General features: G+C 43.1%; 1 long non-coding RNA gene across 3 annotated transcripts in view; it reads left to right on the forward strand.

Moving 5' to 3' along the window:
- LOC121669899 overlaps positions 1 to 7,439 on the forward strand; it is a 213,490-nt gene extending 206,051 nt beyond the window's left edge. For 2 of the 3 annotated variants that reach the window (XR_006017927.1, XR_006017929.1), the window contains one exon: positions 1,822 to 7,439. This is a non-coding gene — a long non-coding RNA (uncharacterized LOC121669899). The remainder of the gene's footprint in view (positions 1 to 1,821) is intronic. The other variant, XR_006017928.1, reaches the window with a different exon arrangement.
- The last annotated feature ends 9,202 nt before the right edge of the window (positions 7,440 to 16,641 follow it).

Raw genomic sequence — 16,641 nt, forward strand, 5'->3', positions numbered from 1 at the left:
TAATTCTGATGTGTGCCAGCTCTGCTTTCAAGAGCATTCATCTTACCAGATCGCTCTGATCAATTCTCTAGTTTGACTACCAAAATGAAAATTAAACATCCTGTCCAGCAGGAAAACTAATTTGAAAATACATTTTAACTCTAGAGCCATCTTTTACCTGCAAACTTAATTGTGTTCCTTTAAGAAGATATAATTAAGTATCCTCATGGCAGACCATCAGTTTTAACAAAGCATCTCTAGAGCAGATAGACATCATTACTAATACAATTCTTCGAGGTGAAGGCAGGAAAATAAATTGGTTGTCATTGGGACATCATCAATATAATGAACATCTGACATGTAGACTCTTTTGTTTCAGATGACACAGACATAGATGAGTAGGAAAATTGTTAATAAGAACTGCAGACAGGACATTGCAGACTGTATCTGTCTCATGAAATGTTATTTGCTGCCAACACATTGCAGTAAAGAAAGACTTTTCTACCTGGGAATAGATGAGAAAAATAAAGTGAAGAGTCACTTTCAGGTATGTCCTGAGAAACTCTGCTCAATAACACAGTTTGAATCGTTGACTTTTTTTACTGCATCTTGGTAGCTACTTTCATTTCAGGCAGGAAATTGGTAGTTTGCCTGTTTTTTATTTCCATTTAACCACTACAGCAACCTTTGATTTTTGGAACTATACCATCTCCAACAGAAGTCAGTAGCTAACATTGTCATTCAGACAAACACAAAGCAGAGCTGGTTGAAGTTTTGCAAAGCCTATGGGGAAATTTTGACATGCAGAAGTGAATACCCAAATACCCTCGGCTGTCTTGGGGATTTCCGGCAGCGTCTGCAGGATGTGGGGAAAAAATTCCAGGGTTGAAAACAGCTGAAAATGTTCTGCAGTGGAGTCCCAGCTCAGCACTCTTAAGTCTCACTTGTCTTACGTGGATTTAAGCATGTGCTTATTGTTAAGGGTAAATGTTTAATCCGACAAGGACCCACTGCTTTTCCAAGCAGGACCAAGACTCCTTTTCTGTTTCATAAATTATTTGGGAAGTGAACCTACACTCTTTCAAGTCTTTTCCCCCAATATTCATTAACAGTCTTGAACGGTGTGTACCCTTTGAATCAGTTGTTTCCTATTCAGTTCACATGATGAGTGAATTGAACCACACAATAGAATTCTTTTTCCCAATGAAACACAATGAAGGAGAAAGTTTTCTTTACTTGGAAGAATTTTAGCTCACGTCAAAGAGATTAAAGCAAAGGGGTTTATCAACATACACAGATCCCCACTTGTCAGGATACGTGTGAGCTAAAACCCCACAAGTCAGAGCAAACTAAAAGAAGCAACACCAGCAGGAAGTATCTTTATGCAACCAGAGCAGTTTGAAGCACTGTGCACACCTGAGCTGATCAGGAGGTATAAATAACCTTCCTCATGGAATGCATCTGAGAAACCATGGCAGACAGAGTCAAAGTGTACAGGGAATGTGAAAGAGATACAGGATCAGAAGCTCAGATAAACATCCTAACAATTAGATACTAACGTGGATGCTCTCCGAAGTTCTCCAAGGCACCTGGGCCCAGCTCACTGACCTCGTGGTGTCATGAGAAATAGTTTTCTGACTGGCTGCTGATGCTTCCTGTTGTTTGACAGGCAGGAAATACAATCCAATGAGCCCTTCTCACTGAAGTTTATAATTTTTGGTAGGAGAGAGAATCAGAAAGTGCAGCGGAAGAGCTAGAATGTAAAACAGAATGCTGGGGTTGGGATGAGGGAGAAGAATGGAAATTGAGAAGGAAAGTTAATCAAGTTTTCTAACTCCACAGAAACGTGCCAGTTTTGAAAGGTATCAGCACATGTGGGGATGGGATGCTGTGCCAGGTAGCAGCAGGATGTGCTTCTGGAAGAGCAACTCAGCCCACTCACTGGTCCAGCCCAGGTAATAACATTCCCCTGGGACTGAGAAATGCAGCAGGATGAAATGAGAGGCTGCAAATGCAGTTCTAAAATGATTTTTCCATGTGAAAGCCCCAAGTAACATTAATCTTGATGCTGTTGTCACTTCTCAGTGTATCATCTTGGAAAGGCTCGTCATCCATTGTTCTTTTTTTATTATTATTTATTTTGTTATTTTGCAGGGCTCTAATTAGGCTGGCAGTGCTTATCTGGCATCCCCTTACTGCCCCAGGGTAACAGGGCAGTAGCCACCAACCCCAGTGACAGGCCCAGCTGGGTATGGCTTTTGTTTTCCTACGGCGAGTGCAAACGGAGCATTCTTTGTGTGCAAGTCTGAGGCTGTGTACACCTGTGTGAACTCTCCAAAAGCAAACAAATCACCTTTAGAAAGCCAAATTCCAAGGAAGAAAAGAGTTCAGCAGCTGTAAAAGGTGTCTCTGTGTTTCATTGTTGATAAAAGTAAAACCCACAGTGACTCAAACCTCAGGATGTGGTGGGAAACCAAGAAGAAAAGGAAGATAGAGAGTGGGGGAGAAAGGGGAAAAAACCAGCCCTCTCAGGATGAGGAGTTCAGACATGCCAGGTTTCTTTGGCACAAACTTTGCTGTCATGAGCGTTGCAAACATTCAGTGTTTGAGTCTCTGCTTTCTTTTTGCTGGCTCTGAGCACAAAGATTTTGAAAACAGCATTGCAAAGTGTTTCAGGTTGCAAAGCTGACCAGTGAGTGTGATAAGCAGCATCCCCTTCACAGGCTGACAGTGCAGGCAGAAACCTGTCACCTGAGGGCTGTCGTCAATCTGTCACTAACCTGCATCTCCTCACTGTGGCATAAACAACAATGACCATTTTCCTCCACATCAGCCCTTTCTTAAGCTCTCCTGGGTAAGCAGAAGGCAGCCACTGGAAGGACAGGGACTTGGCAGTGAAAAAGGGAAAGGGAAAATCTGATTTGGAAGTTGAGTACTAAAAGTAGGCATTGATTTCCTGTCAGAGATGTGATGTGTTCAAATTTGCTGCACTGCTTTAGATTGAAAGGCATTTACCCAGTCACAGGGACTGCCAGGTGTGCTGTGTTCAGATAAAATAATGTTTCAGGATTTGTTCCAAGGCCCTGGATTTCACTACACCAGCTCCAGTCATCTGGCTCAAGTGCAGCTTCCTTCTGAGGTGACTTGAAGCTTGGTGGCCTCAGTATTTCTCCTATGATGCTGTCAGATATTTAGCTATAGGAGCACAAGCTCAGGCACAAGGAAGGAACTAAACTATTCTAAACTATCCCATCACAGACAGTACCTAAACAACAGGACAGGTCTTTTTTCTACTGAACATGTATATTCTTGACTTGCAGTGGAAGAGGAGTGCAGCTACAAGATGTGTGGAGAGCAGAACAGTGCAAGGAATGCTGAGAGTAAGAAATGGAGCAAATTGAGTGAAGTCTGTATGGGCTGGTCTCTAGTGTTCACTGGAAGGAATATTATAGGGTCTTCTGTCAGGTCTAATCAAACCTATGGAGCTGACAGATGCTGGTTCAGCACAGAGATGCAGTGCCTGGTCTCCAGAGGAGGGCTCACCCTGAGCCTCAGCAGCAGTGATGATTGCATTCTTGGTGCTGGGAATCCAGGAATGCTCAGACCAGGCACATGGAAAGTAACTAAGGAACACAGGTATTGATAGATTTAAATTGCTACCCCTCCTCCATCAGGCCACTACAGAGGCCCAAGAGGCTCACACCTGGAGAGAGATGGAAGCCAAACAGAGCTGCTCTGCATCACCTCCACTGGTGGTGGTTACAGGAGTGGGATTTCAGCATCCCTGGGAGAAGTTTGGCTTTGAGAATAGCAGGTTGTGTCCTTTTAACTTCCAAAGAGGTTACAGGAGTCATGTGAGCTCTGAGTGTCTGGAAAGGTCCAGATACAGGAATAATTGAAGTGGTACCAAGATACTTCAGCAGACACTGACTCCTGATCTGTGCCATGCCTTGTGGAGTTTGGTCTTTGGTAGTTCAGAGATGCCACTGCAACCTGGAGGGTGTCACACACAGCTCCTTTGGACACTGCCCACAGTGGGCACGGGGAGAAGCCACAGCCTTGGCAGAAGCACAAGAGTGAGTTACCTACTGCCCCTTGCTTCTGCACCACTTTTGGCTCAGCTCTGCAACAGCATGTGGGAAGGCTAAAGGAGAAATATTTATTTTAATAGTCAGATGTTCTCATTCACACTTACATATGTGTGTGTGTGTGGATACCTCACATATGTAACATGAGTGTGTTTGTTTATCAGTGCGTTTCCTGAATGGCTGCGGTTCTTTAATAGCTCCATCTTCTTATCTCCACAGATAAATAATAACATTAGACCTGATCCCTAGTTATAGTCTGAAGACCAATAACCCCCTGAAGTCTTATGGATGTCTTTAATTAGAATAAAAGCCAAGCAAAGCAATCAAAAGAAAACAAAGGGGTTGATGGAGTCTCTCTACCCACTTGTCTCTCTACCCACTCCACGTGGTTAGGAGTAGAACTGGGTAAATGTTCATTGCAAATGTTCATTGCAAATGTTTGATTTTAGACCTGTCTAGCTTTTCTTGGTATCCTGCAATTATTTTTATACTCATTTTTTGTGCACATTTATATTCTTTGAAATTTTGTATACATATTTTGTATAAATGTGTTTCAACATCCTGGTAGTAAAATGTTGTTTAGCTGTATTCAGGGTTGTTAAAGGCATTTGTGTGACATTCAGTATCCAAGTAGACATTTATACTTGGAGACCTGAAAACACTATAAAACAGAGGGTGAAAAATCAGAGATTCCTAGGTGATCACATAAGCACTTGCTTAAATTGTTAGAAGGCTGCAAGAGTGGACAGCACGACCCAGTGTTATTTTAGTATAAAGGAAAGGGTGTTTTAAATTTCTCATATTTTTTTTCAGGTTCTGATAAAGTTATAGTTCACTTTTAATGGCATAATCTGTGTTCAAGGATATTTTACCTTTTCTCATTTCTTCTTTAGGTGATTTTCATTGGAACAAAGTAGTCCCTTGCTGTAATGCAACTGCCTCTGGGGTTAAACACTTCTGGTCAACTCCAGCCCAGAAGCAAATCAGATCTGTTTCTTAGACAATAAAGGAAAATCAAGAGAGAAGAATTGGATGGAGGGGAAGAATTTGATTTGTGGTGGTTCTCTTCAGAAAGTACCATGAGATCTTAAAGAAGACAGCAGGATTAGAATTCCTATTGCTTGTGAATTGCCTGAACTGCATGAGTGAGCCTTAAGGAGAGCAGTAATGAAGAAATAAAACAGCTTACAAGCTACATCAGCCCCGGAAAATAGGAGCATTTCACAAATGGTTTCATCTTCTTTGACTGGTGATACCTGACAGTGATGTACAATTACTTCTTGTTGTAGTTCTTCTATTGTATCTGAAACACAAAGCCTTCACTCTAAACCTGGTTAAAGAGTAAAACAAGAGAATGCAGCAATTTCTAAACTAGCCACTAGCTCAGCAGCAGGGTTTACTCAGGCTGTTTTGATAGAGGCAAAAAAAAAATTAAAAAAGAGAATAGTTTAAACTTTTGCCTCAGGGGTTGGAAACCTATTTTTCAGGCTGGTTAACTGTCATTCTCCGTGCATCTGTTCAAATTAGCTTCAGACAGTGAAATAAATAGGAAATATGGCCCAAGGGTCCTTGGTTTTGTCAGAAGGGACTTAGAAGTGGAGGAGAAGAAGAAAGAAATCTGGTTCATGAAGGTCTGCTGGGTATTTTTGCTGACATGAAATCAAAGCTGACTGAGGGCAAGTTCATTCAATCGTCATAAACACCCAGTGGACAAGAAAACCCTGAATGTGGTGATACTGGGTGGAAAGTGCAAGACAACATGTGGTGTGAACTTCCCCAGGCTTGAACTCAGAGTTTCAAGGAAGGAAAAAGATTGCCAAGTAAATCTGGGAAATGTGTTCAGGGAAGGGGGAAAGAAAAGGTTATTTTCTCACAGTACAGAGTGGCAAAGCAGCTGAGATGTTTGCTGCAAAAGATGTGCTAATGGGCCACATCTGGGCATCGTGAGTCAGACATTTAGATCTTAGTGTCTCTTCGTGTTACAAGACATTACTGTCGACTCTAGAGAGCCAAATGAGGGAGAAGCTTGGGCACTCACACATCTCAGCCCCAGCTCAATACGATGGCTTTTCTCAGGCACAATTTTGAGCAGCTCATGACAAAATCCTGGATACTTGGTTCGTCTTCTCTCAGAGTACTACCAGATCATGGAAGTGTCTTTGTTCCAAGACTCCTGTGGTACCGGTCTCCTCTCTACTCATTTTCACAAGAAAACCCTTCATCACTGCACTGATGTAAAATATTGTATGTCAGTGGTACGACACATATATGCACAACATAGCAAGAAGCTATCAACCATAGCAAGAAGCATCTCCCCACCTTTGTAAGGCTTCCCTCACCCCCTGATTTCCATGGCTTGATGCCTGGAAATTCAGTTTACCTGTTGCTCCTCTGTATCCTCTGTGTGCACAAATCAGGCTGTTCTCAACAAAGGGCGCTTATCTCTCCTCCTTTATTGGATCTGGAGTTGCTAATACATCCATCACCCTTACATAACAGAAAACAATTAACAGATGTTTCTGTTCATTTAAGAATCAATTTGTCTCGGTTCAGTGTTTGTTTCTCACAGCACAAACATAGCTTTGCATAGCACACCTCAGGTCCAGAGTTCTTCTGGACCACCTAGAACATCCCCTAGGTCAAGCATGAAAGGCACTCCTGGAAGCAACTACATTAAAAAATATATTTTTTTGTCACAAACATATCTTGCTATCACTGATGATTTTTCTCTAACCCATTTTAAAGTGCCTAAATTCAGCATGGAAATGTGCAGACAAAAGAGATTTAATTAATCTTATTTTTGCCTAATTTGCACCTCCAGGATATTTTGTGAGAAATAAAATGCACTTCACAGCTCTCTCTGGCATGTACTATAATTACGATCCACATTTCTATGTATCCTAATGATGATAATGATAATGATGGCCACTGTTTCCCACCTCTTTGCTGCAGGAAAAGAGCTGACTGCAACAGGATGTTCTGCAAGTTAGATTTATTCCTAGATTTATTCCTCCCCTCTCTCAGAGGTAAAATAGGTCAATATTCTATTATAGTCCAAACATTATTAACTTACTGTCCTCATATATTTTGATATTCCAGTGAAAAAGCCCTGCAAAAATCAAAATTGAACTTCAGAAATGTGACTCATTCCAAGTGTAATTTTTAAAGTTTTCTCAATCCATATTTTCCATTTCTTTCTCCAGGTTTTCTGTCTACATGCACTTTGCTTTCTCAACAGAAAAAAAAGGGAAAACAACAACTGAGGACTGAAAATGGAAGAAAACAAAACAGATCTTAGTGCTTGTGGTTCTTCACACTGTGAGAAAAAAAATCCATGCGTTTCCTGAAAGAAAATAAAGATTGATATTTATATTTATTGCAATATGCGCTCCTTTTTGACAGGTGTGTCTTTCCTGGAGTTGTTGGAAGCCACGTAATCCAACATCTTGGGCTTTCTTTTGGGAGAAGAAAAGAAAATGCCAGTGTGAGGGTATTTCTGGGTAGAGCAAACCTCTTAGGCAGTGACATATATTAAAGCAGAACTACTATAAATGTCTTGTCCATTTATTCAGATGACTCTTACAAAGAGCATTTGTGGGGTTTTGCTATCTTCTCTGACAGAAGAGAAACTGCAATGAAGGGAAGAAATTCTTCTGTCTGTGTCCAAGGTTAAGGCAATCTGTAGGAAAGAATGAAAACAACACTGGGAAATTAATATCACATTTCAGCAAGGCCTAAATCATTATCTGCAACATTTTGGGTGACTCAGCACGTTTCCTGAGCTTATTCTTGCCTCTCTCTCCTTTCTCTGCTGTATCTGAAGTTTTCCTCCTGCTGATTGTAGGATAAATCAGGTTTATCCTACTGGGCTGGGCAGAGACACGGCACTTGCTGGGTGTTACACATCTCCAGATCACTGCAAAGACCTCTGGCTGGGGATAAGAGGTACATGGCAAAAAACCTACAAGAAACACAACTAATTTTTAGATTCAATGACTGGATTTTGGAGTTAATGACCAGGACAATGAAAAGAACAGGAACAAATACAATCCCATGCAAGGAACAACCTTCCCTCTTTCCCCAGGCCCAGCGTGGAAATATATTGCTCCTCACTGGAAAATAAAGCTGTGAACACATTGTTAAAAATAGGATGGAACAAGGTTTTAACTTTTTGATTTAAACATGAGAACAGAATTTTTAGGATTAAGCATATTAATCATTCCAATGATATGTGATATTTGCTATCGAGGGTCAGATATGTGAAAGCTGTCTCCGTTTCTTTTTACTTATAGTCTACTACAGAAACGATTAATCATAAACATAAGCAAGACATAAGAGGGGAGAGAGAAAATTAACAGCTGGAGTGGATAACAAAAAGAGAGAAGCATGAGGGAATGAAATAGAAAAATACACACAACCACATTTGCTGCACAGGTAATGGGAAGAAGAGCATGAATTTGTATTCTTTGAACACGTTCTTGTTGACAGAGCCCCACAATTTTTATTCGCCATAATTTCCTTCTCCAAGGTATCCATTTTTACTTCAAATCCTGATATTTCACATAATTTACATCCTAGAGAATCTTCATTCCCTGCTCTTCCTCCAGATATATGATGAGAGTTAAAATATCTAGATTATACAAAAATAGAATGAATATTCCATAAAAATCCATAACAAATATCACTGATAATGCACAAAATTATAAAATCACATTTTCATGCTCATAACAGGTTGGGTTATTTTATTTGTTCATTCTGCCAATTATTTCCTCTTAGAAGGAGAAGGGTAAACAGAGACACCAGATAAATGGCTCAAGGTGGCTAGAAATGGCTAAAGTAAAAATAATGATAGCTCAGACTGTTTCTGTATGGAGCTTGTATCCCAGCTCATGCTTATGGAACTAATTATTATATTGTGGATCTTGTTTGTCAAGCACCATTCACAAGAAGTTCTCCTTGCCCCAGAGCTGTGTAGCTGAATCCCTGATATGGAACTAAATTGGCAAACTCTTCAAAATTACTTGAAAAGTAAGTATTCGGTCAAAGGTACAGGTGAAAAGGCTGAATGGGCTGATGAAAGGTATTCCCCAAATGAAGGAAATCCTGTCCAGATGAAGAGGTCACTTCATCTGCAAGCCTTAGGCACTGCAGGGATAATAATCCCCAGGTTCAAGCGTTAATGGGAGAATAAAAGACAAATGGAGCCATTTGTCATTTATTTCCAAATAAATGCAAGTTCATTTTGCACAGAACCTTCACCCTGTCTCAACAGGCAGATCCTAGAGGGTAATTTCGGGGTAGTTTTCCCTGGTGTGTGCTTGCTCAAGGTTTATATGAGTTTCTGCTTTACTTCTTCAAGGCATTGGGCTGCTCAGAGACTGGCTGGTGCTTTGTATTTTATGATGCTGCTTTTGGTGAACAAAAATCTTTGTAACAATTCCACACAGTTCTCTTGTAAAGGGATTTCCTTAAGCTAAGAGAAGCACCTACAGTGATTGTCATAGGTTAGCAAGCATAGTCCCGGAAGGGACGTCCTTGCTAAGGGGTGCTTACAGTTTCCTCTGGGAACTGAAAGAACCTATCAGCTGGCCAGTTTGAATATGGACAATTCTCTAAGCCACTTAAAGTTGTGATCACCTCTGTGATCCACATTTAAGAATAGGCAAACTCCCCCTCCAAGCTCTCTCTCGTTTCCGGCGCTGGCACAGGTGGCTGCAGGCCCCGAGCAGGGTCCAGCGGGCCCGGCCAGGCCCTGCCTGGGCCAGGCCGGGCCAGGCCACGGCCATCCTGGAGCCATGGACCTGTTCCAGCCATGGAACCCCCCCCACTGCCTTGCCGTGGGCAGCCGGAGCGGCTCGGCTCTCCCCCCTCTCCACTGCGATAAGAAAAATTCAACATTCCAGCTGCAAAGCTGCAAGGCCGAGGTGAGAGTAACCCTTTTATTGCTGTGAAGAGCTGAAAACCTGAGGGAAGAGAGAGAGGAGATGCTTAAAGCTGCAATTCTGTTGTGAAGCTATGATATATCAGAGTATCCTGTTGTAATTTCATGAAGATCTGGGGGGTGGAGTGTTCAACTCGTGAGCAGAAGCACCTGCGCTGAGATAGGCAGATGCTGACGCAGCTGTAATTTCATGAGAAGTTTGGACAGGGAGAGATGAACCAGATGAGGACTTTTGCTCCAAACGGGAAAGGAGAAAACCTCAGTCCCTAGAGATGCTCCCAGAGATAGTCCTAACGATGAAGATGAGGAAGACCCTTTGCTCCCAGGGAAGGAGAAGGGCCTCTGTTTTTGTTTCTGAACGGCTCGACCTTAAAATTGTACCCCAAAAACTTCAAGAGTGGACCCTCGAAAGCAGTTGCGGGAAAAGCTGCAAGTCGGGGGAAAGGACTCACACGCAGGCAGAGAGACTCCTCTTCCTAAATGGACTGAACAATATTTGGAAGTGGGCGGCTGTCTCGTTGTGATAATGTTCTCATAGCATGAGCAAGAAGAGACTTCTCTTTCTAAATGGACTGAACAAGGTTATTATGGAAGTGGTAAACAGACTGAACATCTTAAGGGTTGTCTTTTCACATTGTCAGTGGGAGAAGGGAGGAAGGTGGGGGGAGGAGGAGAGTTCTGAAGGTGGTATAATTTTTTTTTCTTCTTTTAGGTCTGTTAATAAACTTCTTTATATTCTTTCAAGTTTGGTGCCTGCTTTGCATTTCTCCTAATTCTTATCTCACAGCAGATAAACAGTAATGAGTATTTTGGACCAAACCACTACAGTGATGCTGTGGACTGTGAAGGAAGCAAATGTAAGTGTGTTTTTACTGCCTTGGCACAAGCCTGGGTACGATGTGAGTGCAAAAAGGCTGAGGTTGAACTGGGGGAAATGACACCCATGAATTGATTAAAGCACTTTGCTGATATTCAGCAAGGGACACATGGTCCTGATGGAGAATGGTTGGATCTGCCCGCCTGCGGGCAGGAGAGATGTGCTGGTGACTCCTACCTGCATTGGCACCAGCCTGGGAAGGTAAAGAACACCAATTAATCTTCAATCAAGCCCCTGAGAGGCAGAGGGATGAGCCCAGAAGGCTGTGGCAAAAAGTAGGTTTGGTCTGCCTGGAGGAGTGCTTGGAGGTCTCCTGGGCTGGGACCATCAGCTCTCCTGCTCCGTCCCTGAGAGCAGCTGCTCTCAGGAAGGAGCTGACAAGGGCTATTTTTTGTTAAGGGTGAGTAATTTTGAGGCTTAAATATAATGTTCATCTTCTGTAGCTATGATAGAGCCACTTTCTAGTCCTTACATTGAAGCCTCACATTGAAGCTGAGTGGTTTTTTTGGCTTCTAGAACCAGGTTGGTTACTTTGCATGGGGATGGAGCAACAAGTGCTCCAGCTCATTTCAACCAAGTCCCAATTTATTCCCCTTCCTTGGCAATATTGGGACAAGAGAGAAAGCAACAGCTCTTCAGCTGCCTGGGCTTTTTGTGAGCTTCCATGTGCCAAGGTTGAGCTGTTGGGATGCTTCGTGTATCTGAACATGAACATCTGAGAGCAGTGGAAATGGTATGGGGGTGGCTCCAGGGCTGTAGAACCACTCGATGCTCTGCTGAGGAGCCAGCCAGCTCATCCTATGATCATTACTGAGACCTGAGGCTCTGCACTTCTTCTGGAGCAGTGGTGGCAATGAAGGGGAAGCTGGAGTACTGACGGACTCTTCTTTTCGCTTTTCCAGTGCTCACCAGTAAAGTGTTTGAGGGCCCTCCAGAGGAGAGGGAGGAAAATAAACCACAAACAAGAGAATCCAAACAACAAACAATCTGGTTTCTGTAGTCCATTGCTGAAAAACAAATCAGTGCCTCTGTGGTGATAAGGAGAATTTGGTATACAGATGCACTCTGGCTTACCGAAGAGTCTAAAGCGGAGGCAAGATAATAACTAAAAAAAGAAACACACATAAACCCTTATAAAGCTCTAGGCTTGTGGCCTGTTTTGCTGTTTCCCTGCCTCCTCAAGCCCAACACACCTTCAGACATTCCTGGCTGAGTTAGCTATAAAAAAAAGCAAAACATGTCTAATTTGGATTCATAGAGCCCAGTCCTATCCTAAACAAACAATGCTGCCTGGAGTTGCTTGCCAGACAGTTGGCATATCTCGCAGATCAGCTAACACTAACAATAACGTGTTTCAAGAAGGAGAAGAGGCTGAACTTGGCCTCCCTCACCAGCTGGAATGGCAGTGTGGGGATGTGTGCCCATCTGAGCCCCTCCTCTGGAGAGGAAGGATTGGTGGAGAGCAGGTTTCTCGACCCCGGCACTGAACCCTGTGGGGAGGTGGTTTGCAAGCTGAGCTAGGAGAATAATTCCACTACAAATTGCTCCAAGTGTTAAAGCTCCAGGGAGCAGATTTAATAGCTGCCTTCAACTCCTGCATTGGTTCGTCAGACTCTGGTTTATGGGCACAGCTGGATGATGGGGAGAAAGCCAGGGAGGGGAGGTTATTCTGCACTTAAATTTGTGGAAAAATTAGTCTGCACTTGTCCAGGCTTTCCTTTGTGTTGATTCATCCCTGTAAGTTTAGATGCATGGAGGAGAGGTGCAGGCTGTGAGGGAGGAACTTTAATCCAGCTTGCCTGGATTAGGAATGTGGGAACCAGCACCAGCCAGACCTTACACGCTTTACCAACAGTGAAACGGGGTTTCAGCAGCTTGGTCTGGAATTTGGGTGGCCACATGTAAACACCAGCTTAGCTTTCTGCGAGAAAAAAGAAAAGTTAGGACTTCAGGCTTATATTTGTCTCGGATTTCAAATGGTGGAAGGGGGAGGGTGTATAAATGCCAACTCAGCAAAATAAATGGTTCACACAGAAAACCCCAATGTCAGGAGTGAAACCTGACTCGCTGAGAGCCTCTTGTGTGCTAAGTGCATGTGCTGTAGTGACAGGAGAGGATCCCTGCTGCCCTCATCCTAACACAATCAAACTGCTGCTTATGCAAGTGTTTAGAGATCAAAATGCCAAGAGCAAAAGAACAAAGGTATCTCTCAGAAGATGTGAATAAGTGGAAGCTGAAGTTTCACGTATCAGCTTGGGGAGTGTGCAAGGCAAACAGCAGTGGTCCTTGCTGGAAGCCCAGCCAAGCACATCTGCCTCATACCTGCAGGGCAGATCTGGCTGCTGGGCAGTGCTGGCATCTCCTTTTGGGAGGGAGCATCTGAGGGAGTTGCCATTCCAAATGGATCTGTGTGGTGCTGCTGGGAAGGAAGCACCTTTTAAGAGCATCTGTTTCTCTCATATTCTGTGGAAATGCTTATCTCACCTGGCAGGCTCTGCCAAGCCTCGCTTAGGAAACACTTTCTTGAGGTTCCCAGGATCTGTCTCAATTTTCTTCCCTCCCATTCCCAGCCCCAATGGCAGCATCACCCTCTAGATCCCAAAGCTGGTGAGCAAGGACTGGCAGTGCTTTTCCCAGTATTCTTTCCTCTTTCCTCCAGCCCAGAGCTTGTGCATCAGTCCTGTTTCACTGAGGAAAAAGCAACGTAGTCCTGTACTGCCCACTGAAATGCTCATGGTGCTGGAATGGGCTCTGTCCCTCACTGCTATCAAATTCAGTTCTTAGCAAGACTAAAACTTCCTCTTTTGGCTTCTGAGCAATGCAACTTCTCCAGGTCCAAATCATTTAGTTGCTCAGCTCTTGTTAACCATTAAAAATGGTCAGAAACTGGAAAAAATCAAGACAAGGGGAAATACTAGGAACACGCTTGCAAAGGAAACCTACAAATCACCCCAAAACTTAAACAGCTGCACCAAACAGAAACAGAGAAGTTGTTCAGATGGCAAAAATACTCTGTGCTTATCTAATACCTCTTCAGACCATTTCTAGATGCCCAAGGCTGTGCAGGTTTTCACTTGCTTGTTCCTAAGCTTGGCCACACTTGCTGCTTTTCCAGCCCCTGATCCTGTGCCAGGGTTGGGTGATGCTCCCAAGTCAGCAGTGTGGACTTGCCTGCACAGGCTGGGCATGTGGGGACCAGGCAGGTCCCCCTGCAAAGCCCCGAGCCAGGGGCTGTGTGAAAGCCACGGGTGATTCAAGGGTGACAGAAAGCAAAGCGAGCCTCTTGTGCTATGGCTGTCACAGCTGTGCCAGTGTCTGCAGCAGCTGAAGAGCTCATGTGTCTTGTAGGGGCTTTGTCCATCCAAAGGGGTGCAGAAAGCTTGCAGAATCACTGTTTTATCCCTTGTGGGGAGAAGTGAAGCATCTCCCAGCAAAGGGCTCCTTCCTGGTCCAGAAGGTAGCTGCCTGCTGACCCCAGGGAGCTGTGGGAGCCGTAGGGCTCCATCCTAGGGCAGGGAGGCCATGCCCTCTCACAGAGCCACTCTGGCTGTGAAGGGAGCTTTGTGAAGCTCTGCAGGGAAAACATTTCCATTACAGTCCAAATATTGCTGGAAATAACCCCAGGGAAACCTGGAACCAGCCAGAAAGTACTTATTAACTAAAATTGCAAATAATGTGAAAGTTTTTTCCTGGATTTTTTTCCAGAGCCTTCTGAGTGCTAATGTCCTTTGTCACAGCAGGTGTGGAGGTCTAGCCCCAGAAGGGAGACAGTAAGTTGGGAGCAGGCTGTCTGCTTGGGGAGTGATCAAAAAGAATAAAACAGAATACAAAAAGAAGTCTGGAAGGAGGGGATCCTCTGTGGAGCAAAGGAGGAGGCAGCTCCATCGGTCAAGAGTATGTGGAGTCAGAGATCCTCTCCAGAGCTCAAAGCAGCTTCTGGCCCTTGTTCACTCTGCATTTGGCTATTCTAGATGGGAAGACATCTGTGCACGGACCTTTTAGAGCAAATTCAGCAACACTTACCTAAGATGCCCTTCTTCAGACTCATTTTGCAGTTTTGACTGTTGTGCTGTTGAACATCCTCCTAAGGCAAATGGAGCAAATCAAATTGAACATTCCTGACAAATTGGTGGGCAAACACATTAGCAGCTCTGAAATGAAGTGCCTGCACATCACATGAATTCATTTCACAGTGTTTATATATTTATGGAAATGCCTTTGAATTATACCCCCAGCTCTAGCACAGATGATTTCTTCCTGCATTATAAACCAGGTTATGTGGTGATAACTTCTAGACCCCTAAGAGCTGCTGGAGCATGTAATTATCTTGTTCCACTTATTAATGATGAAAGGTCTATGCAAGTCCCAGAGTAGCTGTATGTACTGTGCTCAGTAACCTAAAGAGGCTATATAAATTTAATTTAGTTTAAAATTTAGTTGCTGACTTTAAATAATCTTCAAATACAGAATATAAATGTTTTAGGGCATTTAAAGGTTTTAAAAATTATTAATGGATCTGTAGTACTGGAAATCTAAACTCAATTTTGTGCTGCTAAGATATAGAACTGAGAAAGTGGACTACAAGGAAAAGAAGCTGACCAGGCTCTATTCTGAAATGCATATTGCAAAAACCATCAAGATAATACAAATTAGGAGTCAGGCTTTTAATTGTGAAGTAATATTATCAGTAATGGAAGAAATGTTAAAAATGAGTTTCATCTTGACATCCTTGGAAAGTGGCCAATTTACGAAATTCTGGGCTAGAGATCTGCAAACCTCCATTCCCCAACCTTCCTAAAATGGTATCACTCATTTGATGATGTCTCCCAGCTCTAATCCTGCTTCTCCAATCTGCCATAATAATGCTAATTAGTTCCGTATGTAAATAAACTATTGTTGACAGGACACTTCATGCAATTCACACATGACTCATGGAGGGAGAGAGAGAGAGAGAAGTTTTAAAAATGATTTATCCATAAACAGAGATTCCATATGTCCTAATCTGGCATGGATTTCTCTCCTTCTCTTCATAGCAAGGAATGTGTGTGTGCCTGTATAGCAGGGCTATAATGTGACAATTTGTCTCAAAGGGAAAGCAGGATTTATGGTACTTAGTGGAGACCACAGAGGTAAAATGAGCAGCAGACTGTATTTAATCATCTGAATTTTCAAATATTTCTTTTGCTTGGGTAAATGTGTCTTTGTTCCTTCTTGGAAACGTGCTCGGCTGGAGGACTGGTAAATGTGTCTGAAAACGCTGCAGGCACAGTGAGTGAAGTGCACAGTGTGAGAGGATCCATGGACAGGGGACACTCCTGCAGGAAAGGGGTTGGACCCCAAATTCTCTAGGCAAGATATTAACACGTCCTTGAAGAAAATGCGTGTATTGGATGTGCAGTGCACATTTCTGGAAATCAGGGTATATTGCACTGATCCCAGATAAATGCCACAGGACATCCAGGCAGAGGAAAAAAAGGCATTCTGAACAGTTAAATACTATTTATTTCCCCTGTAGGGCCTGATCCTGCAGCCTTCAGTGATACTATTCCAACCTTGAGAGGAGCTGTGCTGATATGAGTGTAAGGCAGATGTGCCCTTAGCAGGGTTTGGAAACTTCACTGGGAATTAACCTTAGGCTGAGATACCCTGTATCTGGATTTTATTTTTGCCCTTGTAGTCTGGACTGCAGTACATATTCTTCTGATGGTGCTGTTTTTTCTCCCCTCTTCTTCCTTTTGCCTCTTGACTTAAATTAT

This window comes from Corvus kubaryi, unplaced genomic scaffold, assembly GCF_017639235.1.
Source record: "Corvus kubaryi isolate FWS band 111438036 unplaced genomic scaffold, C.kubaryi_AGA036_p1.0 37394, whole genome shotgun sequence".
NCBI lineage: Eukaryota > Metazoa > Chordata > Aves > Passeriformes > Corvidae > Corvus > Corvus kubaryi.